This window comes from Bos mutus, chromosome 2 (genome assembly GCF_027580195.1).
Source record: "Bos mutus isolate GX-2022 chromosome 2, NWIPB_WYAK_1.1, whole genome shotgun sequence".
NCBI classification, from domain to species: Eukaryota; Metazoa; Chordata; class Mammalia; order Artiodactyla; family Bovidae; genus Bos; species Bos mutus.
The window spans coordinates 38,563,487-38,585,946 of NC_091618.1; the positions used below are offsets into that span (position 1 = coordinate 38,563,487).

Below are 22,460 nucleotides of genomic sequence, written 5' to 3' on the forward strand. Positions count from 1 at the left end.
TGTGCTTTATAATATGAAAAATATACCCCACAGAGTACTGAAAAGTAATTTTCACCTTGAAATGGTCATTTAAAATAATGGATATTATCAAGGTTAAATACGTGTGCTCCATTTACATCCTTCTTTACAGACTGTCTCCATTTAAATCTAATATATACAATAAAATGTGGTTTTTTTAGCATGAGAAATTCAAATTGTATTTGCTTTAGGAAAATATGAGCCCATCTTTTTACTATGACTAAGTTAATACTCTTTAACCTGACCGTCTTGCTAATGTTCGAAATACTTTGTATATTTCACTAACAATGAAATTAGTACAGAATCACGCCTTAGTCTCTCCCTCTAAATAGGTTGGTGTATCTATGCCACACCATATGTAAAAATTCTCGGCCTACTATTAAGGCCTCTCAAATTCACCTTGCTAATCTTAAAAGGTTGCATTCCTCACTTTGCTCCCTAGGTCAAAATCCTTCACTGATTCCAAAGGCCTTATGGTAATACCAAAATCCCAGTAAAGCCTAGAATTTAAGGACCTCTACACATCCAAGACCACTTACCCATTCTATTCTTTCCCCAAAGAAATCTCCCATCACAGACAATATTGTTTACTGTGCTCTTTGTCACCTCAGTGTCTTTGCTTCTGCTATTATCCTACCTGGGTGTTTTCTAAACCCAGCCACATATGCAGCCCCACGCTGCACCGTCACTTCCCACATAAAATCTTTAGCTTCTGCACATGGTGGTCTATTTCTCTCCTCTAAATTTGCATAGCACTTACGAGACACGCTGTTCTTTATCATTTATCTTAGTGTGCATTATATTCTTTTTGATATTAGTTTTATGTCTTATGTCTCTAGTGAGTGGAAACTAGAGAAAAACAACACGCTGTATATTTTACAGTCCAAACTAGAGGAGAACATGTTGTATACTGTACATTCCACAGCATAAGCATGGTTGTACATATAGAAGAAAATTAATCACTTTCTTGTTTTTATTAAAGCCTTTCACTAGTTTTTTGAAGTAACAGTTTATATTTGATATTTAGTGACATCTCAATATTAAAAGACCAGTAAAGCATCTGCCTACAATGAGGGAGACCAGGGTTCGATCCCTGGGTTGGGAAGATCCCCTGGAGAAGGAAATGGCAACCCACTCCAGTATTCTTGCCTGGAAAATCCCATGGACGGAGGAGCTTGGTTGGCTACAGTCCATGGGGTCGAAAAGAGTCGGACACAACCAAGCGACTTCACTATCATTATGCTTAAATAAGATTCCAAGAACACTATTTAAAGCTTAATATATATTTGAATTATATGTTGGTTTGTTATTAATATGTTTAATATTTAACTTGAGGAACTGCTAGTCTGGGAGATAGAAATATCATTCCAGCTAACTGCTCCATGTTAAAGCAATTTACATTACATAATTAATTAACCCTAGAAACAAAACAAAATGGAAATCAAGAAAAGAAGCTTGAAGAACAACAACAATAATTCAATTTTTCTTTGCAAAATAAAAACACTTTCTCCTAAATTATGTGATTTTTGAAAATGTCCTATAAATAATATTACATGAAAGAACAAAAAATTTAATAGCTTTGTCTTCTATTGAGAAAAATGTCTAGGAAAAAAGTAAACAGCCCTGAAATATGCCAAAGTATAATCAATCAAAAGTCTGGCACACTGTATTTAATGTTAAGTTCAGTAGAGCATTACACTTGGTCTACAAATATTTGAAAAGCACATTTAAGTATTTTCACATAAGCAATATATACATGAAGAGGCACACTAATCTCAAAGATGATTCAAGATCATCACGAAATTGGATTAGTTCACTTACTGAATTTCAGGGCATTTAGGCCATTACCTGTAAGAAGCAAAATATGTGTAATTAGGTTATTTAATTCATTTATAAATTCTGATACCATATTGGTTGTTGCTTGGTATCTGATTTGTTTATAACCAAAGCTGCTATGGGGAAATAGTCAAAGAACACACTCATATTGAAACTGCAATGATTTTTGTGACTACTTTTCTCAAACATGGATTTGTAATTTTCTGTTTAGATTTAAAAAAAAAAAAAAACTTAATTTCAGACCCAAAATGGCTGCAAGGGTTAAAATTAATTATATAGGTAATACTCCAGTATCTCAAGAAAATGACACAGTTTAGGATACCTATGTTTAGACCATTTTATTAGACTATATCAACTGAAGTCTAATCTTGTCTCTACCATTGATTTCTAATTTTCTAAATTATTTTTCTCTTGTTATTTAAGATATCAATGAATGTTACAGATATATCTACAGGGATTTAGAAGACATAATTAATCTCTGAAAACTCTTATGAGAGTCTCAAAAAGAATTGCTTCTACTACCTTAAAAATTAGAATGCACTGTCAGTTAAATAAAAGTCAAACTCTTTATCATGGTCAAGAGAACCCACAAGGCCTGAAATCTGCCTTCTGCTCTGATTTCCTGTCCCGTTACCCTCTACCATGGCCATGAGACTCTGCTGCCACTGGCTTTGTATTTGTTTCTCAAATATGCCAGGTTTCTTCCTGCTCTTAATGCCGTTGCTTTTTCTGTTCCCTCTGCCTAAAAACTTTTCCCCCAAATATTCGTTTGCTTGGCTACTTTTCATTATTCATGTCTCCAAGAGCAGCCCATCCCATCCGAGACAAGCTCTATCGTATGTTTTTGTTTTCCACTTCTTTCAATAATTTTTTATGTCTGAAATGCTTAATCATTTATTTGTTTACAAGTTAATTTCTGTCTCCCACTATTAGAATATAGGCTCCATGAAGGCAGGGATCTGTATGGTTTGTCCCAATATCCTGAATATTCAGAAAAGTTCCTGCTGCATGTTCGGGATCCAACAACCATTTGTTAAATAAATGATTTATGAACCATGATATTTGAAATACGTTGGGCACACTAGACTGATATTTTAAATGGAAGAAAAAGAGAATATCTATTTGTCCTGTAGTGTTTAAAAATGTTAAAATTTGATGATCCGAAATTTTTTTAATAAATTTTCTCCTATTTAGAACTAAAAAAATCTTCAAGATAAACACTAAATTTCTTTTCATATAAAGGAATATCTGTACAAGAATTTTTTACATTTCAGAGAGTTTGGCAATTTTAAAAAATAATAAGCTATAATTTTTCAAGTGAAGTGATTAATAATATCCCTGTTACACATACTAATTTTGCATGAGGAAGTTTACAAATATGTGTTGCCTGTAAAATAGCATGTATAGATTATTCATAATACAAAAGTTAAAAATGAATTATTCCCAAGAACATCATTTACTATGATATTATTTTAACTCTTTATGGATCATTTGGATTTTCAGACTGGTCAAATTCAGTAAATCACATCTAAGAAGAAGAGGACAGAATATCTTATTTCAAAAGATTTGCTTTCATAGGTATGGATTGCTGCTGCTGCTGCTGCTAAGTCGCTTCAGTCGTGTCCGACTCTGTGCAGCCCCACAGATGGCAGCCCATCAGGCTCCCCCATCCCTGGGACTCTCCAGGCAAGAAAACTGGAGTGGGTTTAGGTATGGATTACTTATGTGCAAATAAGATGGTTTTTTTTCTAGATTATGGCTCAAAATAAAGATATTCAGGAGAAGCTAATATGCACAGCCCATTCTATCTCAAATGGTCATGGAAAACATTTTAAGGAATTTTGTTCCATCCATTCAATGATAAAACAGTAACTCCAATTTTGATTAATGATTAAATATGTCCATTTAGAGAATTAGGACATACTATATAACATTCTCTAACAGAAAGAGGACATTAGAATTCCTTCACTCCCTAAATAGTGGTATAGTTTCAGTTTTCACTGACTAGGAATATATTTCTCTTTAAATATTTAAGCATGGTTTCTGCTCAATTTCTTTCCTCCAATTTGCCCATCATGCTTTTCAAATATTTGTCAACTTAAGACTCTTATGATGCCTAAGCAGTGTGGGTACAGGTGAAGCTCTACTGAACACAGTAATGATGGAAATACCTAATTCTTATTTAATTTGCTGTCTCCTTGGATGAGGCAAAGAAACAAAAGGCATGGAGCACTAGAGGCAGAGAAAGAGCAAAACATACAAGAGTAGGAAAGTTAAGAGGGAAACAGACACAGACATAGAGGCCACAGCCTTTCTAGCTCACTTCCTTTTAGCTAAAAATGTTAAAGCTGGGGAGACACAAAAGGAAAGCTATTTCTGAGAAAATTTCATAGTGCTATAGGTCAAAAAGAAGCTTCCACCTGGCTATTTTTGTTGGATTTCTCTGTACACAGAGTCAAGTTTAAACACAAACTCAATCAATCTGGAGGCATCAGTATGGATAGTTCGAGTTCAGAGAAAAGCTGGGCACACATCCCCAGAGAGTTTAAATGTCTGTCCTAAGAGATCCAAACCACAGGAATGAACCTGGAGCAGCAGCCTGGTCAGTGTTTCCTGGACCAGGTTTAGTCTCACCACGTTCAGTAGTGGAGCTGGCACGGAGCTCATTGGAATGGCCTTAAAATGCTGAGTCTCTCCTTCTTTTATATTCATGTGAAAGTCACAGTTGAGTCACAAAGTAGGGGAGGTATGACAGGCAGATCACCCCACCCTTAGGTCAGAGAACAGGAATATAAACTAAATTGGAAGAAGAGTCAGAGTGAGATGGTTCTTCATGGGCAACTCCTTACCAAGAGCTGAGTCTGACCTGAATAACAATTTTAGGCCTGGTTCCACCACTCAGAATCTCAGGAAAGTCATTTAACCACTCCCTGTCCCAGTTTCCTTACACGCACATCACAGGTTCACACCATTTGCTCCTAACTTATACGTACTTCGCAAGTCTTAAGAACTGATGTCCCTTCTGCCACAGGGCAGAGGCACAGAAAAATACACTTTATGTTTCCATTTGTACAAGCACAGAATCCTTCTAAGACACTAATTAATAGAGTTACAAAAAGTCACTCTGTATATAGACTATAGACATATTAAGCAAAAGGAAAGGATTTCATTAAAAATAGGTTTGCTCAATATCAGTTTTTTAATAGAAATCAATATCAATTTTTTAATAGAAAAATTAGGATTCTTCTCCCAAAACCTGATGGAGGTCTCTCAGAAAGGGCTGAAATGGGGCAGTGAGACTGTCCTAGATTGTATAAAGTTTAATAACTTACAATTTTGATATGGACCACCTTCATTTAATATGGTTCTACTCAAAATAAAGTAAAACCACACCCCGTAATCATGGAACTTATGACTGAGTCTAAAAGTGATAAGCACTTTTAAAAAATCCACAAAATGTCAATTTCACCAAAGACCAATTAATAGTCTATAATAGTTTACATCATACAATCATGAATGAGGCAAGCTTTAGTTTGAGATGCAATGGCCAAACCCATTTAAATAAACCCTACATCATACCCACTTCGTGGTTTCATAAGAGACATAGCTTCCAGTAGGATGCTTGGTGCTTTCTCAGAAGTAAAATTTCTAAAGTTTCATCAATACTGGTTTCTCCTCTTTAAAAAGAAGAAAATCTGCATTTTACATGCAATAGCAATGTCATATGCACTTCCTAAAAGATAAATTTAAGTGACTAGTATTTCAATTTAGGACACTTGATCAACATGGAGATGCTTTGATATTGAGCACCAGATTTAGCTTTATCATTTCAATTCAATAATGGACAATGGAATTTGGATCATATCTCTCAAAACAGAAAAATATAGTAATAATTTGAAATTGGTTAATTTGATTTTATGAATGAAAACATATAGCATTGTTTTTCCTATAAAAGTGTATTTAAAATCAATATTCTCATGTGAACATCAAAGTATAATTTTCAATTTTTTATAAATCAACTGTATAACAATTTATCTCATTAAGAAAAAATGGTATATATAAATACTAATACAAGGCTAACAGCAGTACATGAACCGAGAACTTCCAAATGTACAAGCTGGATTTAGAAAAGGCAGAGGAACCAGAGATCAAATTGCAAATATCCTTTGGATCATAGAAAAAGCAAGAGAATCCCAGAAAAACATTTACTTCTGCTTCATTGATTACTTGAAAGCCTTTGACTGTGTGGACACAACAAACTGTGGAAAATTCTTAAAGAGATGGGAATACCAGACCATCTTACCTGTCTCCTGAGAAACCTGTATGCAGGTCAAGAAGCAACAGTTAGAACTGGACCTGGGACAATGAACTGGTTCTAAATTGGGAAAGGAGTACATCAAGGCTATATATTGTTTGCTTATTTAACTTCTATGCAGACTCAGTCAGTCAGTCAGTTCAGTCGCTCAGTTGTATCCGACTCTTTGCAACCCCATGAACTGCAGCATGCCAGGCCTCCCTGTCCATCACCAACTCCTGGAGTCCACCCAAACTCATGTCCACTGAGTTGGTCATGCCATCCAACCATCTCATCCTCTGTCGTTCCCTTCTCCTCCTGCCTTCAATCTTTCCCAACATCAGGGTCTTTTCAAATGAGTTAGCTCTTTGCATCAGGTGGTCAAAATATTGGAGTTTCAGCTTCAACATCAGTCCTTCCAATGAACACCCAGGACTGATCTCCTTTAGGATGGACTGGTTGGATCTCCTTGCAGTCCAAGGGACTCTCAAAAGTCTTCTCCAACACCACAGTTCAAAAGCATCAATTCTTCTGCGTTCAGCTTTTTTTATAGTCCAACTCTCACATCCATACATGACTACTGGAAAAACCATAGCCTTGACTAGACATACCTTTGTTGACAAAGTAATGTCTCTGCTTTGTAATATGCTGTCTAGGTTGGTCATAACTTTACTTCCAAGGAGTAAGCCTCTTTTAATTTCATGGCTGTAATCACCATCTGCAGTGATTTTGGAGCCCAGAAAAATAAGTCAGCCACTGTTTCCCCATCTATTTGCCATAAAGTGATGGGACCAGATGCCATGATCTTAGTTTTCTGAATGTTAAGCTTTAAGCCCACTTTTTCACTCTCCTCTTTCACTTTCATCAAGAGGCTCTTTAGTTCTTCACTTTCTGCCATAAGGGTGGTATCATCTGTATATCTGAGGTTATTGATATTTCTCCCTGCAATCTTGATTTCAGCTTGTGCTTCTTCCAGCCCAGCGTTTCTCATGATGTATTCTGGGTATAAGTTAAATAAGCAGGGTGACAATATACAAAGTGCTTCATGTGAAATGCCAGGCTGGATGAATCACAAGCCCAGAATCAAGATTTCCCAGAGAAATATCAGACATGCAGATGATACCACTCCAATGGCAGAAAACAAACTAAAGAGTTTCTTAATGAGGGTTAAAAGAGGACAGTGAAAAATCTGGTTTAAACTCAACATTCAAAAAATAAGATTAGGCATCCAATCCCATCAGCTCATGGCAAACAGAGGGGGAAAAAGTGGAAGCAGTGACAGAGTTTATTTTCTTGGGCTCCAAAAATCACTGCAGATGGTAACTATAGCCATTAAATTAAAAGACACTTGCTCCTTGGAAGGAAAGCTATGACAAAGCTAGACAGTGTATTAAAAAGCAGAGATATCACTTTCATGACAGAGGTCCATATAGTCAAAGCTATGGTTTTTCCAGTAGTCATATACAAATGTCAAATTTGGACCATAAAGAAGGCTAATGCTTTCAAACTGTGCTGCTGGAGAAGACTCTTGAGAGTCCCTTGGTTTGCAAGGAGATCAAATCAGTCAGTCCTAAAGGAAAACAGTCCTAAATAGTCATTGGAAGGACTGATGCTGAAGCTGAAGCTCTAATACTTTGGCTACCTGATGAGACAGCCAACTCATTGGAAAAGACCCTGATGCTAGGAAAGATTGAGAGCAGAAGGAGAAGGGGACGACAGAGGATGGGATGGTTGGATGTCATCACCAACTCAGTGGACATGAGTTTGAGCAAACTCCAGGAGATAGTGAAGGACAGGGAAGCCTGGCATGCTGTAGTCCATGGATGCAAAGAGTTGGACATGACTTAGTAACTGAACAACAACAATTCTGTGATTATTACATACACAAACACAAATATCACTATGATAGCACTTTGGAAAACACAAAGTGAACAAATTTCGTGGACTAATAGGTTGTTACAGGTATTATGACTCCATATAGCAAAGACTTGTATGCAACAGATTGCAATCTTCATTCAAATGATATAATAAGTATGTGTAGTAAATTACAGAATCAGATCTTTTCCTAGCTATACTAGATGACACTAACATAAAAAGAATGCACTACTGATCCTAAAAATTTTTTTTTGGTTCTTTGTTTTCAAAGTGGGCCAAAGGAATGTGGTCTCATAAACGCCAGAAAAACAGGCAGCTTATTGTTTAAAATACTGTTTTGTTCAAAAACACAGTTGAAGGGAAAGACTAAATTACAACTTTGAGAGGCACAATACCCAAATAAAGTAATACAATTTCAAAGCTGAGAATTATTTAATTGTGATGCTTCCTAGTCAATAAAACTAGGAAACATTTTCTCATACCATTTTATTATATAATTTCACTGTTGTCCATTAGCAAGATAATACAGTGTTGTTGCAACTGTTAAAACAATACAACATGGGCAACAATAAACCCATTAATACTTTAATGCAATATAAAAGGTTCGTATCAGTATGAATATTCTATCTCAAACTAAATGAACAAGTTTGTATATTTACTTACAAGTTTGTATATTTACTTACAAGTTTGCTTTAAATATAGGAGAACTAGATAGTTAAGCAATGAAATATACTAATGGACATTCAAGCACTATATTTTATGATCACTGAGAGATGGATTCAAGATGGCTAACGATAATGCTGTACACAGCAATGTAACTAGGGATATTTTATTTAAAATTAAATTAATTCAGTTCAACTTAAGGGAACATCAATATAGTTAGCTAGCATAAAATGAAGACAGTGGACTGCCTGACAGATAATGACTTTACTGTGTGTGCATGCTCTATCACTAAGTCGTGTCTGACTCTTTGCGACCCATGGACCGTAGCACACCAGGCTCCTCCGTCCATGGGATCTCTCAGGCAAGAATACTGGAGTGGGTTACCATTTCCTCCTCCTGGGGTTCTTCTTAACTCAGGGATCAAATCTACATCTCATGTACTGGCAGGCAAATTCTGAGACACCAGGAAAGCCCAGATGACTTTACTAGTCAGTTTGCATTTTACTTGATGTCAGGTGAATAAAATAACAAAATACAGTTAGCTAATCAAAATTTTCATTTGAAAGCAGTAGGTTGTACGGCTACACCACTTTTACCTTTTTCAAGTCATTTGAAGAAGGCTGGTAGGAACACAGCTGGGATAAGCAACTGTCTATAAGATAAGGGAATCTGGGTCAGCTTGGGTACAAATAATGGGAAGACACAAGGCAGTAACTTTTCTTCCTGATTCAGAAACGCTTTCCAGAGAAAGGAAGCAGGATCAAAGGCTGGTATACAAGGAAAAGTTTGTTCAAGGCCAGAGTATATATAAGTCAAGATCAAAGGAAGGACCGAGACAGTGATGAAGCCCTGAGAAGAAGTTGGCATAAAACTGTATGTTAAATGAGAAATATAGATATAATGGAAAATACATTACAATAAAAATGGCAGGTTCTATTTTCTAAAAATTGGTGTTTTGTTTTTTGGCCAATACAAATTGAAAGCAAAGAGCAAAGGAAGAAAAGAAGGAAGGAAGGAAGGAAAATGGGTAAAGAGGAAAGGAAGAAAAAAAAGAAAGCAAGAAAGAAGTCCAGCTGTGTGATCTTAGAAGCTTAATTATTTTCTCTAAAATGCCTATTAACATAACAGGCTCCTCTGTCCATGGAATTCTCCAGGCAAGAATACTGGAATGGGTTGCCATTTCCTTCTCCAGGGGATCTTCCCGACCCAGGGATCGATCCTGTGTCTCCTGCATTGGGCAGGCGGATTCTTTTAACACTGAGCCACCAGGGAAGCCCCAGTTTATATATATACAAATATTTATACAATTGTATATGTTGTTGTTTAGTGGGTAAGTCAGGTCTGACTCTTGCAACCCAGTGGATTGTAGCCCTCCAGGATTCTCTGTCCATTGGATTTCCCAGGCAAGAATACTGAAGCAGGTTACCATTTCCTTCTCCTTCTATATATAATTATAGAGAGAGAATACATATATGAGAAAAGGAGGTTAGGTATACAGGGTCTACATTAGGACATTCACATACTGATACACAAACAGTTGTCTTTGAGGTTTGGGACAATACTGTCCCCATGTGCAGCTCCTTGTGTCCCATATCTGAAATACAATAACTGCCCATTTAAATGTTATTTTTTTTAGTTATTCCCCATTACAAAAGAAACAAATCCCTCTAACTTGATTTGAAGATTTCTTAAAGCCAGGAGCCCTGTAGTACTTTTTGTGTCTCTACACTTAGTCCCCAGGAAGATATTCTGCATCCAGTAGAAATATAATAGACACATAACAAAATACATAACTGATGCTGAGGCTGAAACTCCAATACTTTGGCCATGTGACTCGAAGAACTGATTCACTGGAAAAGATCCTGTTGCTGGGAATGATTGAAGACAGGAGGAGAAGGGGACAACAGAAGATGAGATGGTTGGATAGCATCACCGACTCAATGGACATGAGTCTGAGCAAGCTCCAGGAGTTGGTGATAGACAGGGAAGCCTGGTGTGCTGCGGTCCATGGGCTCTCAAAGAGTCAGATACGACTGAGCAACTGAAATGAACTAACAAAATAAATAAATAAATAAGTTGGAATAAATGCTCTCCTAAATGAAGAGTAAAGGCTGTTTGTAATAAGAGTAACAGCATTGAAGACAAAATGCCTGGAGAAGACTAACATTCAAACAGGAGATTACAAAGAACAGAATGAAAGGAGAGGAAAAAAAATCAGTGAAATGATCAAAATACTGCTCACACTTAAGAAGGTTTAGATTGAGTAGATCAAATTAAGAAAGGCGTAGAAAGAACTGAAGTACAAAAGAACAGACATATCAGAGAGAATCAGACATGACTCAAAGAGCTTAATAGCATCTTTACCTGATATACCAGAGACATAAGAGTTTATAATTGTTTCAGAATATTATCTTTAGTAACATTCACTAATGCATTACTAATAACTTACCTAAATGACTGCTTTTAGGATTAAGGAATATGACATTGTTCTGGGGGTAGTGTTATTATCCACTGTAACTGTTATTTTAGATTCTTTATCTTAATCTGTCAAGAGGAAATTAAGCATTGAAAGGAATTCATTAACCAAAGCGATCAACTTGAATACTAAAATCTCCAAGTTGGTTTCATATGCTCAATCTTATGGGGACATCAATGAATATTTTAAGGATGTACATACGGTCATGTGCATCTAAGCAAACGTTATAACTATTGCATTTTAAAGTCCAAGAGCACAACCCCATTTTTCAAAAGCATAGCAATCCAGTCTGCTATCTAGATGCTAGTAAAATTTTACCAAAAAATGTGTATCATAAGAAAACATGCAAATATACGCCAATAAGCATTCTTCTTCCTTTTCCCTTCTGATGTGTTTAGAAAATCTGCAAATTGATTTTAAGCCAAAAGTGGTAAAGGAATGAAATTATTCTTTCACGTTTAGGGGATGCTGTGCCAAGTTTCATTTCTGGCAGCATATTTATGACCAAGTTCAAGATTCTTGAAAAGAAATATGTAAAAGAGGAAATATCCCTTTAACCTTAGCAGAGCAACAGAGTAGAGGCTGCTGTGGGAAGCGAAAGGCTTCTGCCTTACGAGGGTGTGCTGCTGGTGTTTGGTTTCCACTGAGAGGGTGCTTGCTCTCTCAATGAGTTTGAAGTAGCTACTAGGATGAGGTAATGGCTGTGCCAGTTTCACTGGGTCAGGCTCTGTCAGCACATTCTTTCTCCTTCTCCTCCCTGAGAAGGTGCTGTAAACACGTCATCCTAGGAGAGTTGCTACAGAGAATGAACAAATCCTAAATTCGAAATTCCTGAGAAAGCTGGCTCTGCGCTTGACAATCTAGACAGAACTAGAAGCTTAAAGGAGCATAGATAGAGTCACAATAAACAGGTTATTTGATAGAGGTGAGGGAAAAGGAGAAAAACAGAGAAAATGGACATTCATGTATAAAAATTTTTTTTAAAAGAAGCTCAATTTTTAATTGCTCAGATCTACAGATGTATGTTAAGCAATTTTCTGCTTATGGGGAAAAAAAACCTTTAGGAAATTAAATAATACTGTAGCATATCATGAAATACTAAAAATTGAAATTAAATAAAGTACAGGCAAACAGCACGTACCACTGATCCTAATGGCACAATAGCTCTGCTCAATGCAAATTGTGGATTCCAGATATAAAACTATGATAATCAGATAAATTTATCAGGAAATCAACCTTAAAATACACACACATAACAATACTTTTTATTGAAAAGAGAAAAATGCATTTCATCTTTTCTTGGGAAGGAAATGTTTCTGTGCATGAAGAGGGGGTGATTGAAACGCCCATGATATTTTTACAGAGTCATAAAGATTTCTACCAAAATACATAGCAATTGACCAGCTAAATGGGTGTTTTGTGTCACATTCAAGTGAAAGGCTATAATCTTCCTCTTGGGCATTTTAAAGAGCTTTTATTTATTTAATCTATTTTCATTGCCAAAAAAATTATAATTGCCCACAGTGAAATGACAGGGTTACAGAGCCATGCGTTATACTGGGCTGGTACCTGCCGCTCAAGCATGGGGCATTTTGCATAACATGGCTCACATAAAAGGCTTTGTTCTCCATCGCCTCACTGCGGCTACAAACCTCAATTTCAGTTAGCAGTCATTTTCTCTCCCAGACCAATCATTTCAAAATAAATCATATTTTTGACATTTAATACCTTACCGATATTCATTAATCCCTTTGCTTCACATCCAAACTTATATACCACCCAACAACATATATTTATTTGTTCTGCAGTACAAATTTGATTCACACCATAATCCCCAAACCTTCAAGGAAAAATATTTTAAGACTCGTCTTTTAAGTACTACTCTCTTTTGCAAAATTAGGTATATATTATACGTGCGAATGTGTTTATGTGTGTGTGTTTGTGGTGTGTACCACCATACACCTGTGCATGCTTTTAAACAAAAACCCTTCACACTGAGTCAGTAATAAAGGGTCTATGTCCTGGAATCATTATGCTAAGGGCTTCCAGCTGATGGCACCCGGCAACTGTTACAAACGGGCTTGTAGCTAATGAAAGCTTTTTAATTTTCTGACAAAATCCCCAAACCCTGATGCCAGGCAGTATAACATCCATTTCCAGTTTTCAAGGATGTTTTTTTCTGACCCCATCCATTTTACTATCCCCTCCTCCCTACACACACCCAAACACACATCCCCACTCCCGGCTCCTATCAAACACTCTTTCTTTAAATTTTCATCCTTAAACAAAAGACAAAGTTGGGGAAGGAAGACACCCAACACTGCAGCCCCCAAAACGCCTTTTAAGAAGAAAAAGAAAAGAACTGGTGGACTGTAGATGCTGCCTCCCACTTCCATCTCTTAGACGTTCAAGCTCATCCAGGCTCATTTTTTCGTATCCCGCCCTCCATCGAGACCAGACATTAATTTTTCATTTTCCTAAAACTATAAACATTCGTCAATCTTTCTCTTCCAGCTGTGTCTGGGACAATTACAGGGAAAATGATTTCGAATTGACAAGGTTTCTTTAACTTACTCATCCGTCAGTGTGCAGTTCTCTGCAGTTCGATGGACCAAAAACAAAAGAAAACCTAAACAAAAAACCTCTACTTCGAAATTCTCTTTTAGCCCAGTATAATTCATTCTCTAGCTTTCCCCAGCTCAGGTAATATTAGCTTTAAAGACAAGTATCCTAACCCGATGTAAGTTTCCGGGCGCTTCAAAGTGGTACCTACCAAGGTCACACACCCTTCTCCAAATCCAGAGCCCAGGTACAGCCCTGGTCCCCTGCTGCGTAGGAGCTACACCTAGAGAGGCTGGGCCTGAAGCTGCCGCCAGGTGGGAGACAGCTCCACCAACCTGTGCCTGCTCCCAGGACACGGGATGAGACAAATCCCTTCCCATCCCCGTTCCTTCCCTGGGCTCCTTCTCCTCCCTCCACGCGGTGGACGAGGTAGGAGAAGGGAGAGGCACGTTTATACTGAATCAGAGGTGGGGAACGGCTCTCTTACCTGGGCGCGGAAACGATGCACCCGCAGTCGCCGCTGCCACCGCTCAGGGACTTGAGGACCTAAGGTCCTCTGGAGAAGGAGCAGGGGGGTGGGTGGGGGTGGGACAGGGCAGGAAAATAAGAAGGAGAAGGAGAAAGAAAAGAAAGAAGCGGAGGGGAAGAAAAGAAAGAGAAGAGGCGGTGGAGGATGCTGTCGCCGCGGCCGCCGAGAGCCCGCGCAGCCGGAGCTCCCGGCCCAGTCTGAGCGCCGCCCTGGCCGCCGGCCCCCGCGGCCACCCCGCCCTCCTCAGGCCCCGCCCCTCGCCCCCCACAAGCCCCGCCTGAACGGCGGCCCGGGCGGTGGCGGAGGCGGGGCTGGCGCGGGCACGGCCACAGTGTACTGGAGGGGAGCGCGGCCGCCCCGCCTTCCGCAGCTGTCGGCCCGCCGTCCGGCGGGGACCGCGAGGGTGGCAGCCTCAGAGCGCAGGCCAAACCCCAGCCACTTCGGGCTTGGGACTGTGGGGGGCCCCTTTAAAGAACCCTGCCCTCTCCGCCACCAGAAGCAGAGTGAGACGAGCACCTTTGGGACAGAGGGACCCATTGGACCCTTTTCTGATATCCTTGGTGAACTCGGAGTGGCTGGGGCGAGGAGCGGGGGTGGCGTCAGCTTTAGTCTCTCAAAGAGGAGTCCCCCATAGAGGCCTCTCTTTTCCCTTCTCCATCACTGTGACGGTGGGAGTTCCGGTTACCCCTCAGTGAAGAGAGCTCCCTGGCCTCCCTCCACATACCTCAAGACAAGTTGCATCCAAAATAGATAGGAAAATTGGGGGGAAGCGTGACGACAAACAATAACTCCTCTCAGTACTAAAGGAACAAGGGTTGAGGGTTTAGAGAATTACTAGACCCCCGTTCGATCACCAATCAGATTTGTTCATTCGTTTATTCCTTCTACAAATGTGTATTAAATTTGCTGTGAGTCAGGCACTGTTTTAGGCACTGTGGAAACATCAGTGAATAAAACAAAACTCCCCTACCCCAAAAAAAAAAAAAACTTGCCTTCAACAACAGTACATTTTAAATAGCCAAATCCAAGTTCCAGGGTCAATTCATTTAGTATAAATCTCATGTATGACTGTGTCAAATAAGGATTAAAAAATGTTAGCCCTACGCCTCTAGTGTTTTTAATATGAGGATATAATTAGATAATGAAAGTCTGTGAAGAATATGAAGAATGATACAAGAATAATGAATTAGCACAGAAAACGTTGACCTTGAAATGTCACCATTTAAAAGAATTACCTCTTAAATACTTTTGAAAGAAATATGACCAACTGAGAAAACAGATAATTCTTTACCATGGAATCTTCATGATCATAGAACAGCTTTTCATTGTAAGTAAGAGAGGTAAGAAGCAATTTAGAATTGTTTCTGGCTTCTACATGGAGTGCTAAGAAGGTTACCAAAATAGTGGGGTGTGGTCTGTGCAGTTTCAACAGTAGTTAAATTTGGTTTTGTCACTTAAATTATCTATAGAATCATAAAACCATAGAACCTTGGGGTTGCTTTCTTAGGCATTTGGTCCAAGTTCCTCAATTTTCAGTTTGAAAAAGAGACCTAATGATGAGATACTGTAAAGATTATAAACCAAAACAGAGCAAAATCTGAAACGCTGGTCTCAAAAATCACACCCCATGCTCTGTGTATTGCTTCCCTCTGTCCAGCTTCATTCCATGCCCCAGTGCTCACAGTGAGGTTGGAAGTGTCAGGGCATACCAAGTAACAAGGAGTTTGGAGGAATTGGGACTTCTCCTCAGAAACTGGCATGATTGAGAATAAGGAGGTCTTCAGTCAGTTCAGTTCAGTCACTCAGTCGTGTCCGACTCTTTGTGACCCCATGAATCGCAGCACGCCAGGCCTCCCTGTCCATCACCAACTCCCGAAGTTCACTCAGACTCATGTCCAGCGAGTCGGTGATGCCATCCAGCCATCTCATTCTCTGTCGTCCCCTTCTCCTCCTGCCCCCAATCCCTCCCAGCATCAGGGTCTTTTCCAATGAGTCAAGGAGGTCTTAGGGGATTATTAAATGATACGGATGGAAAGAAGGAGTAAGAATCCTACTAGAGCATTAGAAGTTGACATTCATGACCTAGCACAAAGCTGCAGATGTTCACTGAGAGCATGTCATCAATCCTCTATTACTTCTATTATTATTTCTCAGTTCCTATTAGTTCTGTGCAAGAAAAACATCCCAAGGTAGGTAGTGGTGCTCCTTCTACTTTCCTTCACTTCTGGTAGAACTCACCTGCATCTGCATCAACTCTGAGTTCAAAGTAAAAAGATATTGTGTTCTGGTGTTGAACACAGTTCTCCCTAATGTCATTGTCTATAAGCCAAAATATTGTTTTGATTACTCTAGTTTTACAGTTAGTCTTGATGTCATGTATTGCCAAGTCTTACAATCTTCTTCTTTTTCAAAATTCTTTTGAATCATCTAGTACTTTGCATTTTTCCATAAGTTTTGGTGCCTTATCCATTGCTATAAAAATAATACTGTTTTTAAATTGGAATTGTGTTCAATTTAAAGGTCAATTTGGGGCATTATTGCCATCTTATTGCTACTGACTGTTCTAATCCATGAACATGGTATAGGTCTCAATTTGTCTTCCTGGGTTTTTAAAAAATTATTATTAATAGATTTTTATTTCTCAAAACAGTTTTACATTTCAAAAAACTGAATAGGAAGTACAAACATCCCAATACAGGGATTCCCCTGCTTTCTAAAACTTTGCTGCATGCCACTTCTCTTTTATTGATCTACATTAGTATATGTTTTCACTAACTGAAAGAAATCCAGGGAGAATTTTTGCTTTTACAAAAAAAAAAAAGACAAAATAGCATTCATTATTTGTTTTGCAGCCACATCGGAGTGGTGAGAATGGCACCACCAAATTCCATCAAGCCCCCATAGCTTTAAACTCTTGTCTATGAGGATCTGTGCATATATAAGCAAGCTGAGTCCTAAGGCAGTTGCTTCTTCATTTTATGCCATTCTGCTTACCAATGAAATGTTCTACTTTTGGTTAGTAGGGTGTGTGTTTCACAGAGCAAAGCTTTTTAATTTTAATGAAGTCCAACTTATCAATTTTTCTTTCATGAATCATGATTTTAGTGCTGTATTTAAAAAGGCATTGCCATACTCAAGTTTACTAGGATTTCCTCTTGCATTATCTTTATGGTTTAATAACTTTGTGTTTTTCATTTTAATTCTTAGTCCGTTAGGGCTGCCAAAATAAAAATACCATAAAGTGGGTGACTTATAAACAACACTTATTTCTCAGTTCTGGAAGCTGAAAAGTTCAAGAGCTTGGTGCAAGCAAATTGTGTCTGGGGAGAGCCCATTTCCTCATGAATAACACCTTCTTATGGTGTTTTCACATGGTGAAAGGAGCAAGGGAGCTTTCTAGGGCCTCTTGTACAAAAGTATCAATCCTATTCTTGACAATTTCACCTACATGACCTAAGCACCTCCCCAAACCCCACCTCCCAATACTATCTCATTGGGTATTAGGTTTTACCATATGAATTTTGGAGGGACACAGATATTTACTTTATGATTCATTTTGAGTAAATTATTGTAAAGGGTGCAAGGTCTCTGTCTAGGTCCATTTTTTTTTTTTTTTGCATGGGAATATCCTGTTGTTTTTTGAGCATTACTTTATTAGCGTGCGAGATGAGTGCAATCGTGTGGTAGTTTGAGCATTCTTTGGCATTGCCTTTCTTTGGGGTTGGAATGAAAACTGACCTTTTCCATTCCTGTGGCGACTGCTGAGTTTTCCAAATTTTCTGGCATATTGAGTGCAGCACTTTCACTGCATCATCTTTCAGGATTTGAAATAGCTCAACTGGAATTCCTAAAACCTCTACTAGCTTTGTTCGTAGTAATGCTTTCTAAGGCCCACTTGACTTCACATTCCAGGATGTCTGGCTCTAGGTGAGTGATCACACCATCGTGATTATCTTGGTCTTGAAGATCTTTTTTGTACAGTTCTTCTGTGTATTCTTGCCACCTCTTCTTAATATCTTCTGCTTCTGTTAGGTCCATACTATTTCTGTCCTTTATCGAGCCCATCTTTGCCTGAAATGTTCCCTTGGTATCTCTAATTTTTTTGAAGAGATCTCTAGTCTTTCCCATTCTGTTGTTGTCCTCTATTTCTTTGCATTGATCATTGAGGAAGGCTTTCTTATCTTTTCTTGCTATTTTTTGGAACTCTGCATTCAGATGCTTATATCTTTCCTTTTCTCCTTTGCTTTTCACTTCTCTTCTTTTCACAGCTATTTGTAAGGCCTCCTCAGACAGCTGTTTTGCTTTTTTGCGTTTCTTTTCCATGGGGATGGTCTTGATCCCCGTCTCCTGTACAATGTCATGAACCTCCGTCCATAGGTCATCAGGCACTCTATCTATCCAAGACAGGCTTCAGCAGTACGTGAACTGTGAACTTCCAGATGTTCAAGCTGGTTTTAGAAAAGGCAGAGGAACCAGAGATCAAATTGCCAACATCCGCTGGATCATCAAAAAAGCAAGAGAATTCCAGAAAAACATCTATTTCTGCTTTATTGACTATGCCAAAGCCTTTGACTGCGTGGATCACAATAAACTTGGAAAATTCTGAAAGAGATGGGAATACCAGACCACATGACCTGCCTCTTGAGAAACCTATATGCAGGTCAGGAAGCAACAGGTAGAACTGGACATGGAACAACAGACTGGTTCCAAATAGGAAAAGGAGTACGTCAAGGCGGTATATTGTCACCCTGCTTATTTAACTTATATGCAGAGTACATCATGAGAAACGCTGGGCTGGAAGAAGCACAAGATGGAATCAAGATTGCTGGGAGAAATAGCAGTAACCTCAGATATGCAGATGATACCACCCTTATGGCAGAAAGTGAAGAGGAACTAAAAAGCCTCTTGATGAAAGTGAAAGAGGAGAGTGAAAAAGTTGGCTTAAAGCTCAACATTCAGAAAACGAAGATCATGGCATCTGGTCCCATCACTTCATGGGCAATAGATGGGGAAACAGTGGAAACAGTGACAGACTTTATTTTTCTGGGCTCCAAAACCACTGCAGATGGTGACTGCAGCCATGAAATTAAAAGACGCTTACAGCTTGGAAGGAAAGTTATGACCAACCTAGATAGCATATTGAAAAGCAGAGACATTACTTTGCCAACAAAGGTCCGTCTAGTCAAGGCTATGGTTTTTCCTGTGGTCATGTATGGACGTGAGAGTTGGACTGTGAAGAAAGCTGAGCGCCAAAGAATTGATGCTTTTGAACTGTGGTGTTGGAGAAGACTCTTTGAGAGTCCCTTGGACTGCAAGGAGATTCAACCAGTCCGTTCTGAAGGAGATGAGCCCTGGGATTTCTTTGGAAGGAATGATGCTAAAGCTGAAACTCCAGTACTTTGGCCAGCTCATGGAAGAGTTGACTCATTGGAAAAGACTCTGATGCTGGGAGGGATTGGGGGCAGGAGGAGAAGGGGACGACAGAGGATGAGATGGCTGGATGGCGTCACTGACTCAATGGATGTGAGTCTGAGTGAACTCTGGGAGTTGGTGATGGACAGGGAGGCCTGGCGTGCTGCGATTCATGGGGTCGCAAAGAGTCGGACACAACTGAGCTAGTGAACTAACTAACTAACTAATAAGTAATATGTATATATATAATATATGATTTGTATATTATATATATGTTCAGTTCAGTCAATCAGTCATGGCCTACTCTTTGCAATCCCATGGACTGCAGCACACCAGGCTTCCTTGTCCATCACCAACTCCAGGAGCTTACTCAAACTCATGTCCATCAAGTCAGTGATGCCATCCAACCATCTCATCATCTGTCTGTTGCCTTCTCCTGCCTTCAGTCTTTCCCAGCAAAGGGGTCTTTTCCAATGAGTCAGTTCTTCACATCAGGCGGCCACAATATTGAAGCTTCAGCTTCAGCATCAGTCCTTCCAATGAATATTCAGGACTGATTTCCTGTAGGATTGATTGGTTTGATCTCCTTGCAGTCCAAGGGACTCTCAAGAGTCTTCTCCAACACCACAGTTCAAAAGCATCAATTCTTCAGCGCTCAGCTTTCTTCACAGTCCAACTCTCACATCCAGACATGACTACTGGAAAAACCATAGCTTTGACTAGATGGGCCTTTGTCGACAAGGTAATGTCTCTGCTTTTTAATATGCTGTCTAGGTTGGTCATAGCTTTTCTTCCAAGGAGCAAGCATCTTTTAATTTCATGGCAGCAGTCACCATCTGCAGTGATTTTGGAACCCAAGAAAATAAAGCCTATCACTGTTTCCATTGTTTCCCTATCTATTTACCATGAAGTGATGGGACCAGAAGTCATGTAAATAATGTATTCATAGATTTTGAAGATGGGGTGTGGACATCCTCAGAAGAGGGGAATATTATTCTATCTGTCACAGCATCTATTGAGATAATCCTATAATTTTTCTTTTTTATTATGCTACTATGGTCAGAAAATTTGTTTATTTTTGATTATTATACCAATCCTGAATTCCTGAAATAAATTCAACTGGGTTATGATGTTATCATCTTTGTGCTATGTTGTTGGATTTGGATTGTTAATACTTTATATTCATGTTTCATATTCATTGTCCAACATCTATGTTTATGAGACATTTAACTCTATAAAATAATTTTGGGAATTTTCCTTCTTTAAATCTTTGGGTGAAAATTTTGCCTATCAAACCTATTTGTTTAGGTTTGGTATTCTTTATCAAAAATGATTAGGAGAGTATTCTAGAATGCCACCTTGGCCTAACGTTTTCTTTGTGGCAAGTTGTTCAATTATAAATTAAATTTATTTATTAAATGTATCTAGATTTTTATTTCTACTTAGGTGTGTTTTTAATATGTTGTGTTTTTCCAGATTGTTGTCTTGCTTTCTAAATTTGCAGATTTATTGGTATTGTTTATGGTATCTTATTTTACATGTAATTTTCATTTATAATATTGGTAATTTGTACCTTTTTTGCTCTCCTGTCTCAAGTTGAAAGTGAAAGTTGCTCAGTCGTGTCCAATTCTTTGCAACCCCTTGGACTATACAGTCCATGGAATTCTCCAGGCCAGAATACTAGAGTGGGTAGCCGTTCCCTTCTCCAGGGGATCTTTCCAACCCATGGATCAAACCCAGGTCTCCTGCATTGCGGGCGGATTCTTTACCAGCTGAGCCACCAAGGAAGCCCTCCTGTCCCAAGCGTTTTGCAAATGTTTGGGATCTTAAATGGTGCCAAAGCATAGTGAGGATCATAGCTCTATTTATGGATCATTAGATCTTACTGGAATATATGGAGAAGGCCATTATCCAGCTGGTTTGGTCCTTTTAGACTCTGCTTCTCCACCACTTCTAGTCCATGCTTGGTGTTCACAAATCTCTAAGAGGACTAGGGGCAAAGCATCCAGCCTCTCTGGGTACACTGTACAGATACCCACTTGTCTTGCCAGATTCTGTATCTCAGCGAACCTTCTAAATCCTGACCTCTTTCCAGTATCAAGAAAACGTTTCCTCTTTCCCCTTTGTTGCCCTAAAAGGCACTCCAGCTATCCGATCTGCTTCCAGGCCTCACGGCCATACCTCTTCAGTGTGTGCAGGCATTGACAAGAGTCAGGAAGAGCTGTAGAATTCAGATGGCTTTCACTCTTGTACCCTGTGTGATATTAAGGGCTGGACTGCCTTCTTGGAACTCCTGAGGTGTGCACAGAGCAAAATACAAACCCAAATTATTCTATTACATGCTTCGGCATGGCAGAGTTTTGGTCGATATACTCCAGATCATGTGTGTCCCTCTATCTAGGTAAACAGAGAACACCACATTATCTTCTTGATTTCTAGACTGTACATAGGCCAAAGAACTGTTTTTCTTTTTTCATCCAACTGCTGTAATCTTAGTATTAAAGAAAAGGGAAAACAGTTCTTTATTAACTCTAAAAAGCAATAATGGTGATAGTTTGTAATTTACACTTGACAATAAATACCTCCCATAACATTAATGAATACTGCTTCTCTGGGCTGGTTGTCATCTTATTTTTTATTGAAGTATAGTTGATGTACAATATTATGTAAGTTACAGCTGTACAATATGGTGATTTACAATTTTTAAGATTATAATCTATTAATATTTCATATAAAATACTGGCTATATTCCTTGTATTATACAGTATATCCTTATAGCTTATTTTACACATAAT

At 38.7% G+C, this 22,460-nt stretch overlaps 1 protein-coding gene across 7 annotated transcripts in view; it reads right to left on the minus strand.

Moving 5' to 3' along the window:
• MAP2 (microtubule associated protein 2) overlaps positions 1 to 14,465 on the minus strand; it is a 297,749-nt gene extending 283,284 nt beyond the window's left edge. For 3 of the 7 annotated variants that reach the window (XM_070387384.1, XM_070387377.1, XM_070387359.1), the window contains exon 1: positions 14,212 to 14,459. The gene's annotated coding sequence lies outside the window, so the exon portion shown is untranslated. Of the gene's footprint in view, positions 1 to 14,211 lie in introns of all 7 variants that reach the window. The other 4 variants (XM_070387371.1, XM_070387364.1, XM_070387355.1 and 1 more) reach the window with 2 other exon arrangements.
• Between the last annotated feature and the right edge of the window lie 7,995 nt (positions 14,466 to 22,460).